Raw genomic sequence first — 23917 nt, 5'->3', positions numbered from 1 at the left:
AATGTATACAGGTCTATTAGGCAAGATTGCACACAAGAAAATATATATAATACGTTAGTCAGTTACTGAGTGAGGCTTGTACCCCCACAGCTTGTGAAAGGGACAGAAATCATGAAGATGTAAAAATCAGTTCCTCGGTCATCTCAAGGGGTAGTCAAGCAGACTCTCTGGCCCTGTTTTCTTTGTCTGGAACGTGACCTCCAGTTAATCTTCAATCAAGTCCTCTGCCTCTGGCCTATTTAATCCTTGTCTGTCTGTTGTGGAACCTTATTACTAACACTCTTTTTTTTTAAAAAAAAGAGAGGTTATTTTATTTTGACAAAGTAATAATCATACATAAATAAAAATAACAATGTGCACTCCACCACCAAGACCATTCCATTTTAACTATCCAACCTCCCAAAATTTCATTTTTTTTTATAAATATTTTATTGGGTTTTTGATAAACAAATTTCCACTTTCAAATACATACTTCCATAAATCCAATGGACTTCCCCCATCTCCCGAGCACTGCATTCCCTGTATAACCAAAACCTCAGCAATTTGTTGACTTGTTTTATACATAACAATATATCTTCCATTTTATCGTGTTATCTGTTGTAAACATTTCGATACAATTGCGTTAATTTTTAATTTCCACACAATAAAAATATTTCGTTACCTCACTTCTGTCTTATAGTGTCTTATTTATCAATTCAGAAATTTGCCGATACTGAAGGTATACCTTCCTAGAAAGGAGCATTTTTTAACATTCATACAACTTATAATGCTTTTTCAAATGGTCCTTAAAATTTTTCCAAACTTCCTCCGTTTCTTCTTCTCCCGAGTCTCGAATTCTGCCAGTCATTTCAGCCAACTCCATATAGTCCATCAGCTGCGTCTGCCATTCTTCTAATGTGGGTAGATTTTGTGTCTTCCAGTGCTTTGCCAACAGAATCCTCGCTGCTGTAGTAGCGTACATAAAGAAAGTTCTATCTTTCTTGACCATCCTCTGGTCTACCATGCCCAGAAGGAAGGCCTCCGGTTTCTTAGGTAAGGTGAATCTCAGCACCTTTTTTAGTTCATTATGTATCATTTCCCAGAAGGCCTTCACTTTCGGGCAGGTCCACCAGAGGTGTAAAAATGTCCCTTCCTCTTCCTTACATTTCCAACATTTATTATCGGACAGGTGATATATCTTTGCAAGCTTGACTGGGGTCATGTACCACCGGTATATCATTTTCATAATGTTTTCCTTCAAGGCAGTACATGCCGTGAATTTCATTCCGGTGTTCCATAACCTTTCCCAGTCTTCAAACATAATGTTATGCCCCAAGTCCTGTGCCCACTTTATCATAGAGGATTTGACAATCTCATCCTGTGTGTTCCATTTAAGCAGCAAGTTATACATTCTCGAAATTAGCTTGGATTTTGGCTCAAGCAACTCTGTTTCTAGTTTCGATTTTTCCTCCTGAAAACCCACTTTTTTGTCTGCTTTAAAAACTTCCTGGATTTGAGCATAATGCAACCAATCTCGCACCTTGTTTTTTAACTTTTCCATACTCTGTAACCTCCATTTATCTCCAATTTTTTCAATTATTTCCCAATATTTAGGCCAGTGGGCCTCCATATTGAGTCTTTTACGTGCTTTGGCCTCCATCGGTGAGAGCCACCTCGGAGTTTTACTCTCCAATAAGTCTTTGTATTTTGACCAGACCATGAAAATTGCCCTTCTGACAATATGGTTTTTGAACAATTTATGAACTTTAACCTTGTCATACCACAAATATGCATGCCACCCAAAAGCATTATCAAATCCCTCCAGGTCAAGGACGTCGGTGTTCTCCAATAGGATCCAATCCTTCAACCAGCAGAGGGCTGCAGCTTCATAATATAACCTCAAGTCCGGCAGGGCAAACCCCCCTCTTTCTTTCGCATCTGTTAGTATTTTAAACTTTATTCGGGGCTTTTTGCCCTGCCAGACAAATTTAGATAAATCCCTCTGCCATTTTCCAAAACATTCCACCTTATCCACGATCTGGAGGGACTGAAACAAAAATAGCATTTTCGGCAATACATTCATCTTTATAGCAGCTATTCTGCCCAACAAGGAAAGTTTTAATCTTGACCATGTTTCCAGATCTCTTTTTATCTCTGACCAACATTTCTCATAGTTGTCCTTAAATAAATTCAAATTTTTGGAGGTCAAGTGCACCCCTAGGTACTTTACTTTTTTAACCACATTTAGTTCTGTTTCTTTTCTGAACTCCTCTATTTCAGTAGTTGTCAAATTTTTTGCTAAAACTTTAGTTTTTTGTTTATTCAGCTTGAATCCCGCCACCCGACCAAAATCAGAAATTAATTCTAACGCTCTTTTAGTACTAGAGGCTGGCTCCTGTAATGTTAATACCAAGTCGTCTGCGAAAGCTTTCAGCTTATATTGTTTCTCTCCGACCACAATTCCCTGTGTCAACCGGTCATTTCTAATCATGTTCAGTAGCACCTCCAGGACTGAAATAAACAACAGAGGAGATAGAGGGCACCCCTGTCGTGTCCCTTTTTCAATTTTAAACTCCTCTGTCACCACGTTGTTTACTATCAATTTGGCCTTTTGTTCTGAATAAATTGCTTCTATTCCATTTTCAAACCCCCGCCCTACTCCCATCCTTTCCAAATTTTTCTTCATAAACAGCCAAGAAATGTTGTCAAAGGCCTTCTCCGCATCAATAAAAATCAACACCGCTCTTGTGTTTGAATTAATCTGTAAAAACTCCAAAATGTCAATGATGTTTCTTGTGTTGTCAAATAAATGCCTTCCAGGGAGAAAGCCTGCTTGGTCCTTATGAATCACTTCATTTAAGACTTTCTTAAACCTACTTGCCAAAATGTCTGCAAAAATTTTATAATCCACATTTAGGAGTGAGATAGGACGGTAGTTTTTAAGTTGAGTTTTTTCAGATTCTAGTTTTGGGATCAACGTGATGAAGGCTTCTTTCCACGTTTCCGGTGCCTTCCTCCCCTCCATAATCTGGTTGCAAACATCCAGCAATGGTTGTGTCAATGAGTCCTTCAGTACCTTATAATATTTGGAAGTAAGCCCATCAGGTCCCGGAGATTTGCCCAGTTGGAGGTTCTGAATGGCGCATTCAATTTCTTGGGTTGTAATATTACAGTTCAGGGTTACTCTCATTTCCTGGGGTATTTTTTGTAATCCATTAGTTATAACAAATTGGTCCACCTCTGAGCTTTTTTGTGGCCTTTGAGAATAGAGTTCTTTGAAATATCTCTGGAAGGACCTTCTAATTTCATCGGGTTTCTGAACCATTCTCCCTTCAATCTCTAGATTTGTAACTGTGTTAAGTTTTTGTCTCTTTTTCAGCTGCCAGGCTAACAATTTTCCACATTTGTTTGCAGATTCAAAGGATCTTTGTTTCATTTGTTTAATTTTCCATTCCACCTCTTGATTTATCAGTTTCGAATATTGTGCCTGGAAAAACTTCACTTCTCTCAATACTTCCTTTGATTTAGGCCTGGATCTCAGTTTTCTCTCTCCTTCTCTTATTTTCTCCAAGATCTTCTCCTTCTTTTCATTCCAGAGTCTTTTTTTAATCGTGTTCTGTTGTATTAGAAACCCTCTTATCACTGCTTTGCTTGCGTCCCAGATTATTCTTTTTTCCACATTTGTCTTTAAGTTTATTTCAAAATAGTCCTTTAAAACTTTTTGGGCCTTCTTAACAATCTCCTGATCTCTTAACAAGGCGTCATTCATTCTCCATCTGAACGATCCGGTTGTATTTAGTCTCAATTCCATTCTCAAGGCGTTGTGGTCGGAGCAGGTTTTTGGGCAGATTTCCACTTTTCTGGTCTTAGGTGCCAGCCCTCTAGTTATCCATATTTGGTCGATTCGCGTCCATGTCATATGGGCCTCAGAAAAGAAAGTTCCTTCTTTCCCTAGAGGATTCTTGATCCTCCATATGTCGATCAAATCCAAATTGTCAGTCATTTCAAAAAAGGTTTTTGGAAGTCTGCCATCTTTCGTTATATTAGCACTTTGTGACTTATCCATATTCACTGAGGCGACACCGTTCATATCTCCCAACATGATAATGTTGTTATAGTCCAAATAGTCCAGCATAATCTCATGCAGCTTCTTAAAAAATTCCGATTTTCCATCATTTGGGGCGTAGATTCCTAGAATTAAAAACTTTTCTCCTTGTGTCTGGATTTCAATTGCCAAGATTCTGCCCTGTTCATCTTTAAATACAAATTTTGGGGACAAGTTCTCCTTTGCATAAATCACCACTCCTCTTTTCTTAACTTTATCCGATGAAATAAATTCTTGGCCTAACCTTTTATTAATTAGCACTTTTCTATGGAGTCTTGTCACATGTGTTTCTTGCAGGCAAATAATGTCCAATTGTTCTTTTTTCAAAATATGAAATACTTTTCTGCGTTTTTCTGGAGAATTCCCGCCATTTATATTCCAGCTAAGAAGCTGTAGAGACATCCCGGTCTACTTCTTGGGTATCACAGTTGGGTATCTAATTTGTCTTCCTTTTCCGGAAGCTGTGGTGCCGGGCCGCCTCCAGATGGTATGGATCCTGGTGGTAATCCCGGTGGTGGAGGCCAAGAATCTACGGCTCTCTTTTGGAGGTCCTCCTCGTTGTCGTGTAGGAACTTCTGGTGGTCTTCTGGTGTTTTAATTCTTACCTTCTTTCCTTTATAGGTGAATGACAGACCTTGAGGAAATTCCCACCTATAAGGGATTGCGTTGTATCTTAACAATTTGGCCAAGTCTGTGTATGTGGCTCTAAGGTCCAGCAAATATTTAGGAATGTCTCTATAAATTTCTGCCCTTTTACCTTCGACTTCCAGGGATTTTTTAAAGTGTTGGCCTAATATCTTGTCTCTTTCCTCTCTTGTTCTCAAACAAACCAAACAGTCTCTGGACTTATCTTTTTTAACCGATCTTCCCAGTCTGAAGGCCGTCACAATCTTGAAATCTTTATCTTCTTCAACCCCCCAGAATTTAGAAAACAGCTCCGTCAAGAATTTCTCTAGGTTGCCCTGTTCCAACTCTGGGACAGCCCTCAGCCTAAGATTACATTCCTTACTTTTCAGTTCCACCATTGACAGGTAGGCTTGCTGTTCTCCTACCTGTCTTTTCAGAGGTCTTACTTCCCCTTTGATCTCTTCCACCTTCTTGCACGCTTGCTCAGCTTTTTGATTGGCTTCCGCAGCTAATTTGTAGTTCTCCGCCGTAGCTCCTTGCAGTTTCTCAATAGCCTGAGTGTGCTGCGAAACCTGATCTGTTAACTTGCTGATAGTAGATGTAGCTCTATCAATTTTAGATGACTGATCGTCCACCTTCTTATTCAAAAGTGCCAATTGTTCCAAAATTTGTTTCAAGACTGGATCAGTTCCTCCAGCTGCCATTTCTTCTGTAGCAGGCGTTTCAACTTCCTCCTCCTGCGCCGTCAACACAGTTGGCACCGAGGATCTACGATGATGAATCAAGGTTGTTTGGACAAGCTGTCCAGCTCTCTTGTCTTTTTTTCTTTTCTTTAGCTTCCTCAGCTAAAGCTTCCTTAGCTTTAGCTGCTCTTGTTTTCGCTGGGCCACTCATTCCCCAGCTGCTGTTCAAGGTCAAATAGTCTTTCAATCCATGAGAAAGGCAAGTCCAGAGTATAAACAATTAAACCACAAAAAATCCCAATAAGATACAGTTCCCAGGCCACTATGCCTCCGCAAATCCACTAGGGGGGGGTTTCAAAGGGAAGAAAGTTTCTTTTCCACCATCAAAGCTCCTACTTCAACTGAAATCCCCAAGTTCAGAAAGGAGGATTTCAGAAAGTTCTGTTTCAAATTAGTGCCACAAGGTAACGGAGAGGTTTCGATGACAGTATTAAAGCGATAGTGTATCCATCAATGCAACAGTTTATGTTAAGAGAAAAGTTTCAGCAGCCTGACAGTACTCATTTGCAACACTGGCAGTCCAATAACTCGGTTATCCCCTTCAATTCCACATCTCTTCACAATAGGAGGAAGATTCTCTAGCACACTGAACCAAAACATTTATTTCTTCACTCTTTTTCGATTTCTAGAAACACACAGTCTATTAATGCCCCTTCTTACTTCTTTCAAGATCTCTTTTTAACGCTTCAGCCCGCATCGGGTTCTTTGCTTTGCTCCGATTAGCAGGACCGGAAGGCGGACTTCCTGTTACTCGCCTCCCGTTTTCAGCCGAAATAGACAAATTTAAGCTAATCCTTAATCAGTTCTTTGGTACCCCTTACTCACGGGTAGATTGCAGCCAATCTCGATGTTTTTCAAGAAGAAAGGTCGGCGCTCATCAGCAACAGCAGCGCGGCTTCACTTCCGCGAAAAGAGCGATGAACTCACAGCGCCGCTCCCCCGTTCACGATCCGGAGCCTCTTACGAGGTCCCTTCCTCGCTTCTGGGGGGGCTTCTGGCACCCGCCGAGTCCCACGGCCACAGGCTCGCTCTGCCTGCGGTTTATCTGGATGGGTCTCCGCTTCGCCGTAGCGGAGGACCCTTTTTCGCGGAGCCCCTCTTCACTGAGTAAAGAGGACCGCCATTGCCGTTTTGCGCCGCCTCCGGAAGTCCAACCTCCCAAAATTTCAACACCTCTTGTGATGGTTTGGACCCTTTCCATTTTAACAGTACAAATTCTACAAACACCCTCCATATCACCTCAAAACAATTTCTCCTGCATATTCCCCATCTTACCTTAATGGCACATGTTAGTTAATTAATAGCTATATCCCACACCTCTTTATACCATTCTTCCATTTTATATTCTGCTTGCCCCTTCCACTTCCTAGCTAGAATGACTTGTGCAGCTGTCAATAAATTTGTGAGCAAGTCCTTCATAGCCTGTGTGTAAATTGATAATAATGCTACCTCTGGACTTTTGGTCAGCTTTAACTCAGTGATTTCTGTTATCTCCTTAAACACCCTTTGCCAGAGAATTTGTACATATTTACACCTCCATCACATGTGAACATAATTCTCGGTTTCCTGGCATCTTCTCCAACATAACAAAGAATATTCCTTGTTTATTTGATTTAATCTGACTGGTGTAAATGCCATCTCCAAATTAATTTATAAATTTTTTCTTTTATTCTTATAGACAACATAGACAACAACACTCTTTTTGAGCACCTCATTGACTCAGGCCTTGTGGATGCTTGTTCAATTGCACCAGAGTTTGCCCAAGGCCCAAGACTACCTGTTTGTTTAGCTCTTCCTCAGACACCTGCTGTAGGCTCCTTCACCATGCAAGGTGTAGAGGAAGCTTACCTGGGGTAGGGCCTTTTATACAGTGCTACAGAAATTCTGAAATTCCCTCCTGTAGGAGGTTCATTCCATCCTTTTATTGTGGACCTTCTGGTGACAGGTCAAGATCATGCTGTTTATTTCTGGGGTCATTTGGAGCCCACCCCCCAAGACAGAATTTTCTTTCATTTAGTTGCTGGGCTGTCCCTTTCTTCCCTCAGCTGTTATTAGCTCAGCTACTTTTTGATATAGTTTGATGCTTTAAATTTTTTAAAATGTATTGTTAGCTGCCTTGAAGGACCTTGGGCACAAAAGACGGGTGAAAAGTATTTTTAAAATAGATATATCTCGCCCAAAGATTTAACAAAAATAAAGAAATACTTGCTAATGAGCAGTGGCAAATCCTCATATTATAAGAAAATTAAATAAAGTGACACATTAAATTAGTTGTGTTTAATTAACGCAGCATAAAATGTTGCCCTTTTAATCACCAGCAACAGCATCATGTTGATTGGACCTGTAAACGATGGCTCTCAATTCAGTCTAAATGTATCATTTTTTAAAAAATTGCTTTTAAAAAAATGCAATCACATTCCATGGGCTCATCCCTTAGATGAAGATACTGACAAATGCAGTAAAGCCACTTCATTTAGAGAGAGGATTAATAACTTCAAAGTTGGAAGCAGAATGGAAGTGAAAGGTGAAACTCAATACAGTTGAAGGCTAATGGAAATGTTTCAATACTTTTAAGTACTAAGTTACTTAATACTTCATGTCTGGGTTTGTTTGGTTTTTTTTTTATTTTTTAAAAATGTATCTTAAACCCTAATTTATGCAGTCCCAGAATGGTAGTCCCTTTAGTCTGGTAGCTGCAACAAATGGAAAGCCATGAGGTGTCTTAGATTAATAGATTTCTTGCAGGTTTAAGCTTTTTAGGGTCAGAAGCAACTTTGTTAGATGTGAAAGCAGGCATAATAGTGATCAGGAAAAGCACCAGTGTTTACAGAATAAGAAGCTACTGCTCTGATCCTAGCTGCTTTGGGATATTTTCCTCATTCATAGACTGAACACACAGATGTGAGGGGGAAATAAAAAGTAGAGTTATGCATAAATAGTCTCCCAAAATTCTCCATCCTAATTGTGGGCAGAAAAAATGCATTAGGGGCAGGGCCGGATTTAGATGAAGAGAGACCCTACTTGTGAAGCCCCTCCCAATCCCCCACCCTCACAACTAGAAGAAAATGAAAGTGTGTTATAAACAAAATTGAGTGAAGCCAAGGATGATGATGGGTATTTAAAATTCTGCAATTCACAATTTCACCTCTAAAGGACGTAAGATAATATTGTTAAATACCATGGTGATTTTTAAAAAATCTGTAATTCACAATTTCTCCTTCAAAGGACGTAAGATGTTATTGTTAAATACCATGGTGATTTTTAAAAATGCATAAAATTAACACTGAAAAACTTTTGCAATATCTGAACTTTGTAAACCCTGGGCAGGCCAGGTCTTCCTGTTATATACTTGCTGGGATTGACAAGGTATTGACAAGGCATCTGACCCTCACCTGAATTTCATAGCTCTGCTGACGAGTCCTTTAGTCTGCAGCCACAGTGTGGAAATAAAAGGATGACATTGCCCTCCATATACCAGGCACTCTACTATTAAAATTAGGCCCCAGTGTTTTTGTTACACTCCCCTTCTCAATTAAGTAATCAACTTTAATCTAGAATTTAAATTCTCAAAACTTTCTTATTTGTTAATCCGAGCAAGTAAACTACTGCTCTCACTTCATTACAAACAGTGTTTCTACCTGTAACACACTTGAGCAAACCTGCTCCTTTTCCTTTCACAGATATTTTGTTGCCATTTGCAACTGTAGCTGCCTCTGATTAGTTATCATTTAACTCTTGGGGGAAATAATTAGCATCACACATCATGTGCATGGAAGTTGCCAAACCAATTAACCAACCAGAAGGATTACTGTTAATAGCACCAGTTTTCCTAGAACTTTATATTGCTGGATAGTTTTGATGAAGTGCAAAAGCATTTTTAGTTTGCTTTCTGTTGCCACCATGGAACTTTTCTTTATTAGTCCCACTTTGTTTTGTACGATTCCTTGCAAATGAAGGAAAACAACTTTTCTGCTTGCATATGTTGATAATATAATTTGGGTTACTGAGGACAAATAAGATTGTACAAAAACAAGATTGGGTACAGGCTTGGCCAGGACATAAGTGGCCTGTCTGTGACAAAGGTGACCTGTGTGCTTGCTTGCTTAACAGCTGTTGGGAACTTCAGGGTCCCTGTTCTCCCTTCTTATGGTCTTTGTACTGGACCTGGAAACTCCAATAGACAGCATTCCATGTCAAGAAGGAGGGCAAGAGGGCACCCTATCAAATGACAGGGCAGGAGCTACACGGAGCAGGGCGTTTTCACTGGTGGTGCCCATTGTATGCCTTGCTCTTCCCAGACCTGCTATATTTTGGCATATATTTTGGAGCTTTAAAATTTAGGAAGACTAACGCTGATGTATGAACAGGTTTTATTTGCTGCTATTCTGGGCTTCTGGTGCACCAGGTTTACACCAATGTAATAGAGTTGGCCAGGATGCCAGAAGGGATACAATTTACGAGCTTTCTCCATTATCTGTACAGCAGGGGGTGTTCAGTCAACAGTGCAAAGGCTGAGCTGAAGCATTCCCTGCTGGTTACCTGCTTTCAACAATAGGGGTTGCTGTTTGGTAGTACCCAATTGGTTAGCTATCAGATTCTAGAGCTCCCTATTGGTAGCTTTTAGGTAATTCACAAAATACAGAGTCCATTCATAAAACACAGTGTTCATTCATAAAGCAGTAACATAAATCTCCATTGTTACATATTGGGTGTATATTTCAGTGGTTGAACGTACAGGTTTATGGCCATGCTGTAGTGTAGTGCTAATGCAACTGTGAATAAAAGGTGGCTGGGCTCATTGTCTCAGGGTTTGTTTTTTTGGGGGGGAGGTGATAAAACTGATTTCCAGTAAGTGCTCTCCCTTTATTTCCACAACAAGTCCTTGAGTCTGTACTCTGAATAGTGACACCAGGGACCTAGAGTGTGCAGGGCTTGTCAGTCTAATCCCCTGCACAGTCTCATCAGGGCTGACCTTAAGACAATTGGAGCAATTTGCCCAAATTGGGCTCCGCGTGCCGCTCCTAAGGGGCCCCCTGCACCAGGGCAATGTAGATGGATTTTATTTATATCTATAAGATTTTGAAGACTTTGGCTGTGAACTGAGGCCCTACCCAAAAATAAATAAATAAACAAACAAACTTGCACCCCACTGCTTCAAATTGGGCCCCACTGGCTAGCCCTGAGTCTAATAGTTGCTGGGTCTGAGTTGCCCTGCGCTTGCATGAAGTCTTGGGTTTACAATTTTGGGAGAGGGGAGACTGCGGCACTGGGGAGAGGACAGGCTGGTGAGGCCCCCTAGATTTAGAGGCCTGGGTTGCCCTGCCCTCGCATGAAGTCTTAGGTTTGCAATTTTGGAAGAGGGGAGTCTGCCCGCTGGGGAGCGGGAGGGCTGACAAGGCCCCCTAGATTTAGAGGCCCTAGGCTTCAGCCTACTTAGCCTATACATAAAACCCGCACTGATTAGGGGAGAGAACTATTTCAGTCAATTTATCTAGGGAAAGAGAAATTCTCCACCAATTAATTCCAGGGGGATTGAGTTCACCATTAACAATTGTAAACCAGCACAGTGTCCTAATTGCTGCATCCCACCTTGTCTTTGCTGCATCTCTCTGGAGTGCAAGCCTGGGCAGTGTGTAGAGAGGGCCTGGACTCCCCAGCAGTGGTGTAGCATGGGTTGCCAGGGCTGTGGGGAGGGTGTGGATTGGAGGGAAGGAAATGGACAGAGTATGCATACACATTCAGGTGCCTAATGGCATCCGCATCACCCAGGAGATCACAGCTGCAGAGATCAGAAGAGTTGTTCCATTGTCTGGAGAGGTCACTTTCTGGTTCACATGGGGAAGCCATTTTCAATGGAGCTAAGTGACGGAAGTATGCAGCAGTATTGAGGCAACACAGGGTGTTTAAATTTTGTGCCCCTAACAATTTTGCACTCAGGGCAACTGCCTCTGTGCCTCCCTGCCTCTCATGCTACACCACTGCTGCCCAGACGTTATGACCTCACTCTTGGCCTTGTTGATGTGGACCTACGGAAAGCAAAGCAATACATTTGGCACCAGCTTGGCTTCAGGATTTGCTGAAAGGAAGCGTACAAGATGCTATTTATGGGCCAGTGTGGTGTAGTGGTTAAGAGCGGTAGTCTCGTAATCTGGGGAACCAGGTTCGCGTCTCCGCTCCTCCACATGCAGCTGCTGGGTGACCTTGGGCCAGTGACACTTCTTTGAAGTCTCTCAGCCCCACTCACCTCACAGAGTGTTTGTTGTGGGGGAGGAAGGGAAAGGAGAATGTTAGCCGCTTTGAGACTCCTGAAGGGGAGTGAAAGGCGGGATATCAAATCCAAACTCTTCTTCTACTCTTCTTCTATCCAACCACCTATGGGATTCTACATGGTATTTGCGTAATGTTTACTTCTTAGCCCTTCTTCTCCTGAAGATGTCCTGCAAGGAAGTGAGTAATGGTTAGCGTCTAATTTTTATCAGAGGGAATCTTTCATTTAGAGCCCTCGGAAGGTTTGATCTGAAGTTTCTTGCCATACAAGGTCTTCAGGAAGGCTTAAGGTGTTACTTTAATTGGATGTGTGGGGAAAGGGTTGATAATAACTCTTGTATTTATATTCTTAGGTAAGCTGGTTCTTTGTTCATACTAATGCATTTTGCAGATTTTCCTTTGATGAATTAGAGCACTTACTTTCATTTTCCAGAATTGGATGTAGAAGTAATATCTAGATATTATTTTGCAGCAGGACAGGAGCCTTATGATAAGGAGTCCAATGCGAGACACGGTAGTTCTCAAGAACATTATCAAGAGTATGGCAAGGAGCCATATTGTTAGTTTGTAGCACTCATCTTAGATGGCATGTAACTGCGTATAGGGAATACTGCAGACCTTGGAACTACAATAAACCCCATAGGCTTGCACTTTTTATGAACTTGAGATCCATCACTATGTCCTTTACTATCAGCTCAAGATGCCATTTCTCCTCAAGCACTACAGGAACACAGCTTTGCCACACTGCAGAAATGTCTCGGCCTTGGCAAATGTGTCTCTATTTATATTGTTCTCCCTCCAATGCCCAATATACAATTTTTTTAATGCAATCATTCCATTAAGTTCAGCTACATTCCATTCTTATAGGCGGGTCCTTTGAGGGGTGTTATTGGTGAATGTGCATGCACAGAAACTTTACAAAATTTTATTTTGCCAAGAAGAAGCAGATTTTATTGGTCCATGTCTACGCAACCCAGGAACACTTGATTATTATTATTTTTTAAAAAATAGACCGTCTAGCAAACCTACAGGTATATTTCACAAAGATATATCCAAAACACAAGAAAAAGATAGCAGAACCATAGAATCTTATAGTTGGAAAGGACCCCAAGGGTCATGTAGTCCAACCCCCTGCAATGCAGGAATCACAGCTAAAGCATCCATGACAGATGACCATCCAAAGCTGCTTAAAAACCTCCAAGGAAGGAGAGTCCACCACCTCTCGTGGAAGTCTTTTCCACTGCCGAACAGCTCTTACTGTCAGAAAGTTTTTCCAAATGTTTAGTCGGAATCTCCTTTCTTGCAACCTGATATTCTCAGAGGACTACATACGGCGAATTGGATGCACAGATTACCCTTTGAGCTCAAAGCTGTTACCAATGGTCTGGGTGGGTTTTTGCAAGTAGAGGATCAGAGTGAGAAGGGATAATAAATGCATTCCTTTAAAAATGTATTTATCGTCTTTTTAACCCAACCTTCCTCCAAAGACCTGAGAGTGGGCTACATAACCACACAAACACTCTATTTTATAACACTCCTGCAAGGTGCATTAAGGTTAGATCAGGCATAGGCAAACCCCGGCCCTCCAGATGTTTGGGACTACAATTCCCATCATCCCTGACCACTGGTCCTCTTAGCTAGGGATGATGGGACTTGTAGTCCCAAACATCTGGAGGGCTGGAGTTTGCCTATGGGTTTGCCTGGGTTAGAGATAGCGTCATCCACTGAGAGCTTCATTGCTGAATCGGGATTTGAATTGTGGACAGTAGTCCTATTCAGATTAGATCCATTGAAGTTAATGGTCACAACTACCATATTCATTTCAATGGGTCTTCTGTGAATATGACTTAACTTAATACAGTTCTGAGTCTGCCTGCCTTTCACCATTGGCCTCTGGGAGCCAGATGTCCATTGGATGCGTATCTGGTGCATTATAACATATCATGAAGATGAGTGCGTTATAATAAGTACAGCATAAGCCAAAATCTAGAATTAAATTAACCTGAGATGGATAATGTATTAGATTTGCTTAACATGCAGCTGAACAAACAGGGATCTCACTGTGGCCTTTTAAAAAAGGAATTTGTTAGTATGACTCTGATAAGAACACAGTGTGGTATTTAGTGTTCCAAATATATTTTGATTGTGTGACTTTTTGTTAAATTTATGAGAGGCATTTATCACACAGAGAGCACTCAGCAATGTACAATCCAGAGATACTCAACCATCTCTCTTTAGCTTGAGTAAAGTTGCCTAGATAGAACACTTCTAGAATCACCTCTGGCCTTTCCCTCCCCTTTTTCTCCCTTCTTGCCTTGTTACACAAAAATAGGGGTATATATATATTTTTTTTAAATTAATTTTTATTAAAGTTTCCACAACATTTTCAACACAAACAAATACAAAACAATTAAACGTAAAACAGATATACTTCTAAATCTTAGTTTCATGTGCCTTACTTTCTCGACTTCCTCATACCTCCCCTTGCTGCATTCTCCTGTCAATAAATTTTAAGCAGATCCCCAGCTTGTTTCAACTTAATCTTAATAACTCTCATTTTCATTCTCTTATCTATTACCGCAGTTAACCCCTATCTTCCCATTCAGCACCAACCTATCTTTCACCAATTTTTGCATATTTCTTTAAATAGTCCTTAAATTTTTCCCAGTCCTCTTCCGCGGTTTCTCTTCCCTGGTCTCGAATTCTACTCGTCATCTCCGCCAGGCTCATATAGTCAATCACCTTCATCTGCCATTCTTCCACGGTGGGTAACTCCTGTGTCTTCCAGTATTTTGCGATGAGTATTCTTGCTGCTGCTGTGGCGTACATAAAAAAAGTTCTATCTTTCTTTAACACCAATAGAACAGATCTTCCACAGCACGAGAGATCAAAAAACAAACAGTGCTGTAAAATCATTCAACAATTCTTGGCAAGAATTCCTAAAGGTAGGCGTAAAATACTAGCAGAGTACTATGAGGCAGAGGTCATCGTAAGGGAGTCACAGCCAATTTCAAACCCTGTCTGTTTCCAAAAAAAAACAACACACCATTGATACACACTCAAACGTATTGTTATGTTACAGATCTGGAGGTTCAGTATTGTGGAATACCTGGGAAGAAAATGGTGAAAGTTGTGAGGTTGAGATGCTCTGAACAAAAGGTTGGCACTACCTGAAGATCCAACAGAGTTCCAAAGAACATAAAACATCTGTCAGAGATGAACAGCGGGAACAATATCTGAGCAGAGCCACGAGGGGGAAGGCAAACTCCTTTTTCAGGTGCTTTTTTTAGTTCTGTGAAAAACAAGGACCAAAAGCCATGTGAATCAAAGCTTCATAAGCAAACCCCGAAGAGATGGCATGGCTCAATATTAGCTAGGAAGTTAGGAATGAGAATTTTGTATCTCCCTACCATATTTCAAAAGTATAGCTGCTATTATTATTATTATTATTATTATTATTATTATTATTATTATTAATTATTATTCAGTTATTATTAAATGCATGTCCATGGTGCTTCATGAAGAACAAAAGGGAAGTGTATGTAAACCTCTTAGAGGTTTTTAGTGATTAAGCGGTATATAAATCAATTAAATAAAATCTAAAGTTCAATATGGGGAGACTGTGGGGCGAGAGGAGTTCAGTTATACATGCCTTGGCTTAGTCACAGTAGGGCATGTTAATTTATCCACCTTTTTCCTCTTCACCCAAAATGCAGTGATGGAGAGCAATAAATATTTTGAAGAAACATTCTCTACAGCCTCATTTTATTCTCACGGCAGAGTCTCAGGAGGTCAGGGTTGACAGACTCTAGCAATGGTACCCAAGCACTTACTCTGTGGGTTGCCATGGAAACATCCCAGAGGAAGGAGTAACCTGTAGTCTGTGATGCTCTGGCACCAGTGCTGGAGATGGTGGGAGTGTGATGGGGCATTGCAGCTATAAGCTCAGCAGGGGCCAAGTGGCCTAAGTGACCTGTCCTGTCACAGAAACCTGTCACTCAGGCATAGAGCAAGCTCTCCAGCTACCCATGATTACCTGCTTATAGGCTCATCTCAAGACCACCAACCCTAGCCAGAAAGTTCTTCCAAGCCATAGGTTTTTAATAAATAGGAAGTCTAATGTAACAAGCATGTGCACCATTTTTGGAGGGAACATTGCATGTAGCTATTTTGGCAAACTGACCCACTTTCCATCCTCTTGTATCAATGCTAACTGTGATCCTAAGGCTGGGGGTGGGGAGTTATCTGCCACACATAGAGGGTTGGACCTGGGAATACAGCACAATCTAAACCATGTTTATTCAGAAGTAAGCCTTATAGAATTCAGTGGGGCTTACTCCCAGGTAAGTGGGGCTAGGAGTGCATCCTTAGGCTTCATTCAGACCATGCTTTATTCCATGTGCACATTTCCTTACCTGATATTTTCCACATTTTACATATCTCTCACATGACATAAAAGCCACTTGTGGAAAAACAAGCAAAATCTAGGGAAAGTTTTGGTGCTGGTTTTTGTAATTTGCCTCCAGATTTATTTATTTTTGGTAAGCATTTTAACCCCCCCAAAAAACATGTTCATCATTGCACGAGGCTCAGGGAAAGCTCGCGGTGTAGCCATAATACTCAGTAGAGACCTGAACTTCACTGCCACAACAGTCCTCAGGGACAAAAAAGGCAGATTCATTTTCGCTAAAGGGACACTAGATGGTAAAATCAAACTGACAATTGGCTCCATATATGCCCCAAACGCGAAACAATTAGAATTCTTCCAGAAGACACTAAACAAATTCCTCTCCTTCTCTGAAGGGGAAGCAATCCTAGGAGGGGACCTCAATCTAAATATGAAAGGTATATCCCTGAAAGATATCCACCCTACAACCCCATGGGCAACCTTCCTCCGAAGGAAACCCCCAACAACTAGGAACTCTTACAAGTTACTAAAAATGCTAAAAAACAGGGGTCTCTACGACATTTGGGGTGAGCAAAACCCGGGAGACATCAGCCATACATTCCAATCGGGACGTCATGATACAGTGTCCAGACTGGACAGCATTCTACTCACACAGGGTCTGATCCCCTCAGTGGAATCAACAAACATCGGTAACATTAAAATCACAGATCACGCCCCAGTAGAAGTCATCGTTAAAATAGGAGAAGGAACACAAACCACCCCATCATGGTCCTTCAGTCCCATCCTAACTACAAACAAATAAATTAGAGAGAGTCTCACAAAAACCCTCCAAAACTACTTCAAGGAAAACGATGTAGACAATATAACAACCCCCCTCCTATGGGACACAATGAAAGCGGTCACCAGAGGAGCTTGCATAAAAGAGAAAACATTCCTTAAAAAACAAACCTCCTCAAAAATTAGCAAAATAGAACAAGACATCACAGCCCTCTCAACACGCTACAAACAAACAGGATCTAAAAAACTCCTCAAACTTATAGAACAAAAAAGGATAGAACTAGACTCCCTAGAAATTAACAAAACAATGATCAACATTCTATATTCTAAACAACGTTTCTATGAATATGGAGGGAAAAACTCCAGATTACTAGCAAATAGATGTAGGAAAAAAGCACTCAAAACAAGAATACACTGCATCACCAAAAAAGACGGCAACATAACATTCTCCCCTGAAGAAATAACCTCAAAATTTGCAGAATTCTACTCCAACCTATACACCTCCCATAACCCACCAGAGAAGGAAATCAGAACATTTCTAGCAGGACTGACCATGCCTACCCTAACTGATGAGGAACAGGAATTCATGGACAGCCCTATCACCCCAGAGGAAATAGATGTGGTCCTCAAAAACCTGAAACCACACAAAGCCCCAGGCCCAGACGGCTTCACAGCAGAATTCTATAGGAAATTCAAAGAACCCTTGATGCCCTACATGACCCGCCTATTCAACGACATCATAAAAGGGGCCCCCATCCCCAAAACCTGGACCCACTCCAAAATAGTCTCCATCCCAAAACCACTAAAAGACAGCCTCAAAGTAGAATCATACCGGCCAATCTCATTAATAAACCAAGACTACAAGATATTCACATCAATCTTGGCCAACCGCCTAAAAATCTTCCTACACAAGTTAATAGCCCCAGACCAGACTGGCTTTGTCCCTGGCCACAATATAACAGACCCCATCAGGAAACTACTGAACCTGATCGAACACAGCAAGGCAACTAAACTCCCATTGACAATTATGTCCCTAGACATCCTCAAAGCCTTTGACTGCTTAGAGTGGAAATACATATTAGCAGTACTAACTAACATGAAATTTGGCCCCAACTTCCTACAAATCCTCCAACAAATATACTCCCAAGCCTCAGCAAAATGCAGAATTAACAATATGGATTCTAATACTATAGCTATCCAAAGAGGCATGAAACAAGGATGCCCACTGTCTCCCTTCTTATTTACCCTGGCTCTGGAACCCTTAGCAATCCGCATCCGAGCAGCCACAGACATCAAGGGAGTGGAAATAAAAGGCAGAACCTACAAATTAGGGCTCTTTGCAGATGACCTAATGGTGACAACACCAGACCCCATAAGCACAGCAACCTCTCTAATCAGAGAACTCAACAAATTTGCAATGGTGTCGGGCCTACAGGTAAATTTTACAAAGTCAGAAGCTATGTGCTTCAACACCCCTCCTCACACCCAAAAAGAACTCACAAAGGTCACCAAAATAAAACTCTGCCACACCAAGTTCAGATACCTAGGGGTACAAATAACCAGAAACCTCAATAAATTGTACCTCCACATCTACAAGCCCCTGTGGCGACAAATTAACAAAGACCTAAAGAGATGGACTAACACGAATTTCACTCTCTCAGACAAAATAGCCATGATCAAAATGATCACACTCCCAAAACTAACCTACCTATTCCAAACCCTCCCAATCTGGATCCCCTCAACCCAACTCCGCAGTTGGCAGAGAAAACTACACTCTTTCATCTTCTCACATAAAAAACCAAGAATAAGCCCCAAATACCTGCACCTCCCCACCTCAGAAGGAGGATGGGGAATCCCCAACATAGAAGCATATTACATTGCCAACCAAATACGTCATATAATCCCATACATACTAGAAGATGAGACAAAACAATGGGTACACCTAGAGAGGGACACAATTGAAAATACCTGCACCACAACATACCCACTCCTCCCAAACAAACTAAAGAAAATTCCCACAACACTTAACAGGTACACACAGACCATGCTCAAAGCATGGAAAACACAAATAGGCAAACTATCCCCAACCCCATCCCCACTAATCCCCCTGGCGTACCACCCATTATTCCATCATGCAGCACAAAACCTCCAGATAAAAACCTGGCGAACCAAAGGCTTATATCGCCTAATAGACTTTTATAAAAATAACAAACCCTTGTCAACACAAGAAATACAAGACAAACTAGAAGACACCCAAATGCCCTGGTTAACACAACACCAACTACATGCCCTCTTAAACAACCCAACAGTAAAATCAGCAGCAACTAGGCCCCTGACAACCTTTGAAAACCTCCTCCTAACAACAAAGGGAAATGGTAAAGGGACGGTATCCGCAATATACAAAATACTACTCCAAAATCCCGCAAATCCCCTAGACGCAATCAAAAAACAATGGGAGAATGACATAGGCTATGAGATAACCCCACTCAATGAACCAGAATGTGGTCTAAACCCCCCTTTAAATCCATATCAACGAAAAGAAAAGAACTCACACTGAAACTCACCTACAGGTGGTACCTAACACCAAGGAAACTAGCGCTAATACACCCAGGAACCTCACCAAAATGCTGGAGAGGGTGCACCTCCACAGGCACATACCTTCACATGTGGTGGGAGTGTCCCAAAATCCAACTATTCTGGACAACAGCCATACAAGAAATATGTAAAATAACTAAGCAAGTATTAGACTTCACCCCAGAATTGGCCCTACTAAACATCTTCCAAGACAACAATGCCCATTTACACCACAAAGAACTCATAACCCACCTACTTTCAGCAGCCAGAAACACCATAACCAGACACTGGAGAGACCTGTCAGGAGTAAGCATGGACCAATGGTACCAAATAGTATGGGAAACAGCCCTACTAGAAAAATTAACTAATAAACTGAAACTGACACGGGGACAAACAGAAGAAGACCCGGTATGGCTCCCCTTTATCACATACACAGCCCAACAGGACAATGACAATAATCCACCAACAGCATACAAATCAATATGGCTAACCTGATCCAAAACACCCACCCACCCCACTCACACACAAAAACAAAGATCACCACAGCCAATCACAAACAAACAATCACATCCTAGGCCAACCCCAACCTCTCTCACCACCAAAGGAACACAAGTGAACAACACAAGCACGCTGACACCAAACTACATACATTAAGCATAATAGAAACACCGCTACCCGACCCCACCCCCATCCATCTCCCCTCCCTCCACCCCCTTTTTTTCTTTCTTTCTTTCTTTTTTTCCTTTCTTTTTTTTCCCTTTTCTTCTCCCCCTAATGCCTCAACAATTGAAATGGATTTGTAAAAATGTTACATGGAGGAAAAAAAATACGAGGCATTACACTTACACTGTAAAACAAGAAAACCCTTAATAAAATAAATAAATAAATAAATAAATAAATAAATATCACTATGAGACCTCAAAAAAAAAAATCATTGCACTGTAATGATGATATATTGGACACTGTTTCGGCATACAATTCTTTCCTGCCTTTGGAAATTGATCAGAAAGCCACGTTTCCATAACACAACAGGTAACATAGTAGAAAGGGAATGTTTTATTCAAGTGCTAGCATTATAATTAGGAAAACTAATGCACAAATCCCCACATCTCAAAGCACCCTTAGCCATGTTTAGAAGAGAGCAGTTGAAATCAACATGACTTAAGTTAGTCTGAAAGCATGTGACCATCACCTTGATAAAGCTAAGCAGATCTGGAACTGGTCAGTTGCTTGGCTGCCTGAGAAATACATGAATGGCACCTTCAGTTCTGTGATGGAAGAGAGGCAGAATGTAAACATAAGACAATAAATGAAATGGGTTCCATGAGCTAAAATCACACCTTTGGGTTAATCATGACCTCTCAGTGGATCATAGTGTAGCACATGATGGCTTTTAATCACTGTAACCGAATTACACTTGTAGCATTGATTATGTCCTCCCTATGTGGCATAGGGTCCATTTGAGAAATTTGTTAGTACACAATTGTTTTTAAAGGAGTCAGTGTGTGCTCTCTCTGTGTGTACGTACAATATATATGTATGTATGTATGTATGTGTGTACATGTGTATAAACTGTACATGCATATCTGTGTGTAAATGTAGGTCACTAACTCTGAAGTATCTCTTGCTGTAGCAGTTTATAACCTCCCACTGCTTTGGTCTGGCGTATGTCTCCAGTAATAGGTAGTCTTTGACTGCGGCAAGCTTTTGTGTCCTTTCAGTGTGCTCCTCCTTTGAAGTCAAAGAGTTCATTTTGTTTGAAGCATTTGACTCTGGGCACTGTGCAACTCAATTTCACAGTTTAGTTATTACACGTTCCTGCCAATCATATTAAGATTGCATATTACAGAGTTACGGTTTCAAAAGGTTAGGCACATGCTCTTTAATACTTTGTGCAATTCTGCTGTCACACTTCCTCCTTTGATTCCCCCGCCCTACATCTAAGCGAAAGGAACAGCTTGCCTCCTTGTCTTGAGAAGGCTTCCTTCACATAAGCAGGAAAAAGAAACCACAAGGAGAGCCTGGGTGTTGAAACACTCGACATTAACTACTGTAGATGTGATTATGCACAAACCCATCAGTTCAGTATTATATGTCAGATGAGTGAAAGAAACCAACATCATTTGTATAAACTACAAATTATCAGGGCTGCCGTCTTGGAAGGATTCTAGAAAGTTTAAAGAGAACGTTGTAGCATGTAATTGTAAGTTAAGAGCACTGAGAGGTCTGCCCAGGAAAAGTCTCCAAGTTCAGATAGAGAGGTCTGGGCACAAGTGTGATCAAAACGGAATAGCAACCAATCATGGGTTCCTATGCCTATCTGTTTGGTACTTAAATTTTCAGAGAGGTTTGTCACACTCAGGGATTCATCCCTGGGGTGAAACAAATTTGGAAAAGGGCTGCTTCATTACACAGTTGAATATGCTAGCATGGGAGCCACAGGCTAGGATCTGTTATAGCAGCCCATAGCAATATTATGGAGGGACTGAGGGAATATTATTACCAGGAGAATTCTGTTCCAGGGTTTCCTGGTCTTCGCAGCTGTCAATTTCCTCTTCTTTTAGTTCAGAGACACAAGCAAGATGTTTGGGAACCATGGATAATCAGTGTGTGTTGGTGGTGGTGGGGAGAGATATCTTGCCCACCATCTCTACTCCACAGCGGGTGGCGCTGTGGTCTAAACCACTGAGCCTCTTGGGCTTGCCGATCGGAAGGTCGGCGGTTTGAATCTTTGTGATGGTGGTGAGCTCCCGTTGCTCTGTCCCAGCTTCTGCCAACCTAGCAGTTTGAAAGCACGCCAGTGCGAGTAGATAAATAGGTACCGCTGTGGCGGGAAGGTAAATGGCGTTTCCGTGTGCTCTGGCTTCCATCATGGTGTTCTGTTACACCAGCAGTGGTTTAGTCCTGCTGGCTACATGACCTGGAAAGCTGCCTATGGACAAACACCAGCTCACTCGGCCTGAGTGTCACACCCCATAGTCACGTTTGACTGGACATAAGTGCCATGGGGTCCTTTACCTTTTTTTACCTTACTCCCAGCTTACCTGCATTGATTCAAAAGACTGAAAAAAATCACACTGTGTACACACTGTATGTGTACAAACTCTTTTGCGATCTTTGGGTTGACTCACGGAGGCCAGGAGTATAGAAAATGGATACCATCCTGTTCATCACTGATTTTATGTGATTCCTGAATGTCTTACTGGGGCTTCAGTCAAGTGCAGATTCATTCCATCTTTAAAAACAAGGAAGACACATTAATTGGCTTTCTTTCGACTTGGTAAATGGGTAGAGCTCTTCCCCAATGCAAAGTTTTGTATCAGCTTTCTGTTCTTGAAATGCAAAATACATTCATAGAAACAATGCAATATATAATTATCCAGTCATTTAGCTGAGAATTTCTATTATTACACTTTGGTGCCCAAATACAATGGACCCTTCATTTCTGGCATGGGGATTGCATAAAGCCAATGACGTTAAGTTCAAAACACATCCATACATCCCTTTTGGATTCTAAAGTACTCAGCATGCTTCTGACAAGGTAATCCTTAAAAAGATGTTCTTGTCTTTTCTGTAACTGAGTTAGGAACAGCATGACTTACCTCAAGGTACACTTTGATGAGAGTAGCCTGCACCATGCAGTGTCACTCCCCATGGACTTTGCAAGGTGTCCTCATATGATAGTACTAAGAGTGTTTTGAAGTTTGGTCGTTAACACTTTAGTGGTTTCATTCTCATAAGGCCTCTTGGCTCAAAACAGAATGTTTTGGTCAAAGTCACAAACTCCTCTTTCGGCTACAGTCCTACAAGAAGAGTTTGTCGTGGACTGCAACCCTATACATGCTTGTTTGGGAGCAATTTCCATTGAAGTCAATGGTGCTTCCTTCCAAATGGACACCTATAGGATTGCTCTGTTGGTGACCTTAACTTTGTTGCATTGTGGCTTTCCTTGCCTGCACTAATCTCCTCTGATCCCATTACAGTATAATGATGGAGTGAGTTAGTTTCAGACAGCCATTGTGCTTTGGATATCGTATCTCAGATACTTACCTCTCTTTTCACATGGCTCAAAATATGGAATGCTAGAATATGAGAGAATCACTCACTCCCTGTTTAATGAGTTTTGCTCCCTCATCTTGTCCAACAGTGTCAAAGAAGTGAAAAAGTTTGCATGATTCAAACAAAAAGCCCCAATGGCATCCTTAACTGGACCCCAAAATCTGCCATATGAAATGGTTTGACTCAGGCCCCACATAATGTTCCAATCATGCCTAAAGAGAAAATGATTATATACGATAGAGCAGGGAAAATGTGTTGTCGTCGCCCCCGCCATCAAATGTACATTTACATTTCTCAAAGCTGTTTTCTTGCAACCTTCACTTGGCTAAAATTCTTTGGTTCTGCCTCTAAAATATTTATCATTGTAGAATCCCCTTC

The 23917-nt window shown here is 41.3% G+C and overlaps 2 long non-coding RNA genes across 2 annotated transcripts in view; one reads left to right on the top strand and one right to left on the bottom strand.

Moving 5' to 3' along the window:
• Positions 1-15131, top strand: part of LOC309377421 — a 37468-nt gene extending 22337 nt beyond the window's left edge. The window contains exon 3 of the long non-coding RNA XR_014171552.1: positions 14804-15131. This is a non-coding gene — a long non-coding RNA (uncharacterized lncRNA). The remainder of the gene's footprint in view (positions 1-14803) is intronic.
• LOC309377430 lies at positions 14895-23020 on the bottom strand. The gene is made up of 3 exons (XR_014171563.1): positions 21984-23020; positions 20673-20748; positions 14895-15013 (listed from the first exon to the last, which is right to left on the bottom strand). It is a non-coding gene; the product is annotated as an uncharacterized lncRNA (long non-coding RNA).
• Between the last annotated feature and the right edge of the window lie 897 nt (positions 23021-23917).

Source organism: Podarcis melisellensis, assembly GCF_964234715.1.
Source record: "Podarcis melisellensis genome assembly, chromosome: 9".
Classification (NCBI taxonomy): Eukaryota; Metazoa; Chordata; class Lepidosauria; order Squamata; family Lacertidae; genus Podarcis; species Podarcis melisellensis.
The sequence above is the reverse complement of the archived record's forward strand: the minus strand, read 5'-3'. Positions and strand labels throughout refer to the sequence as shown.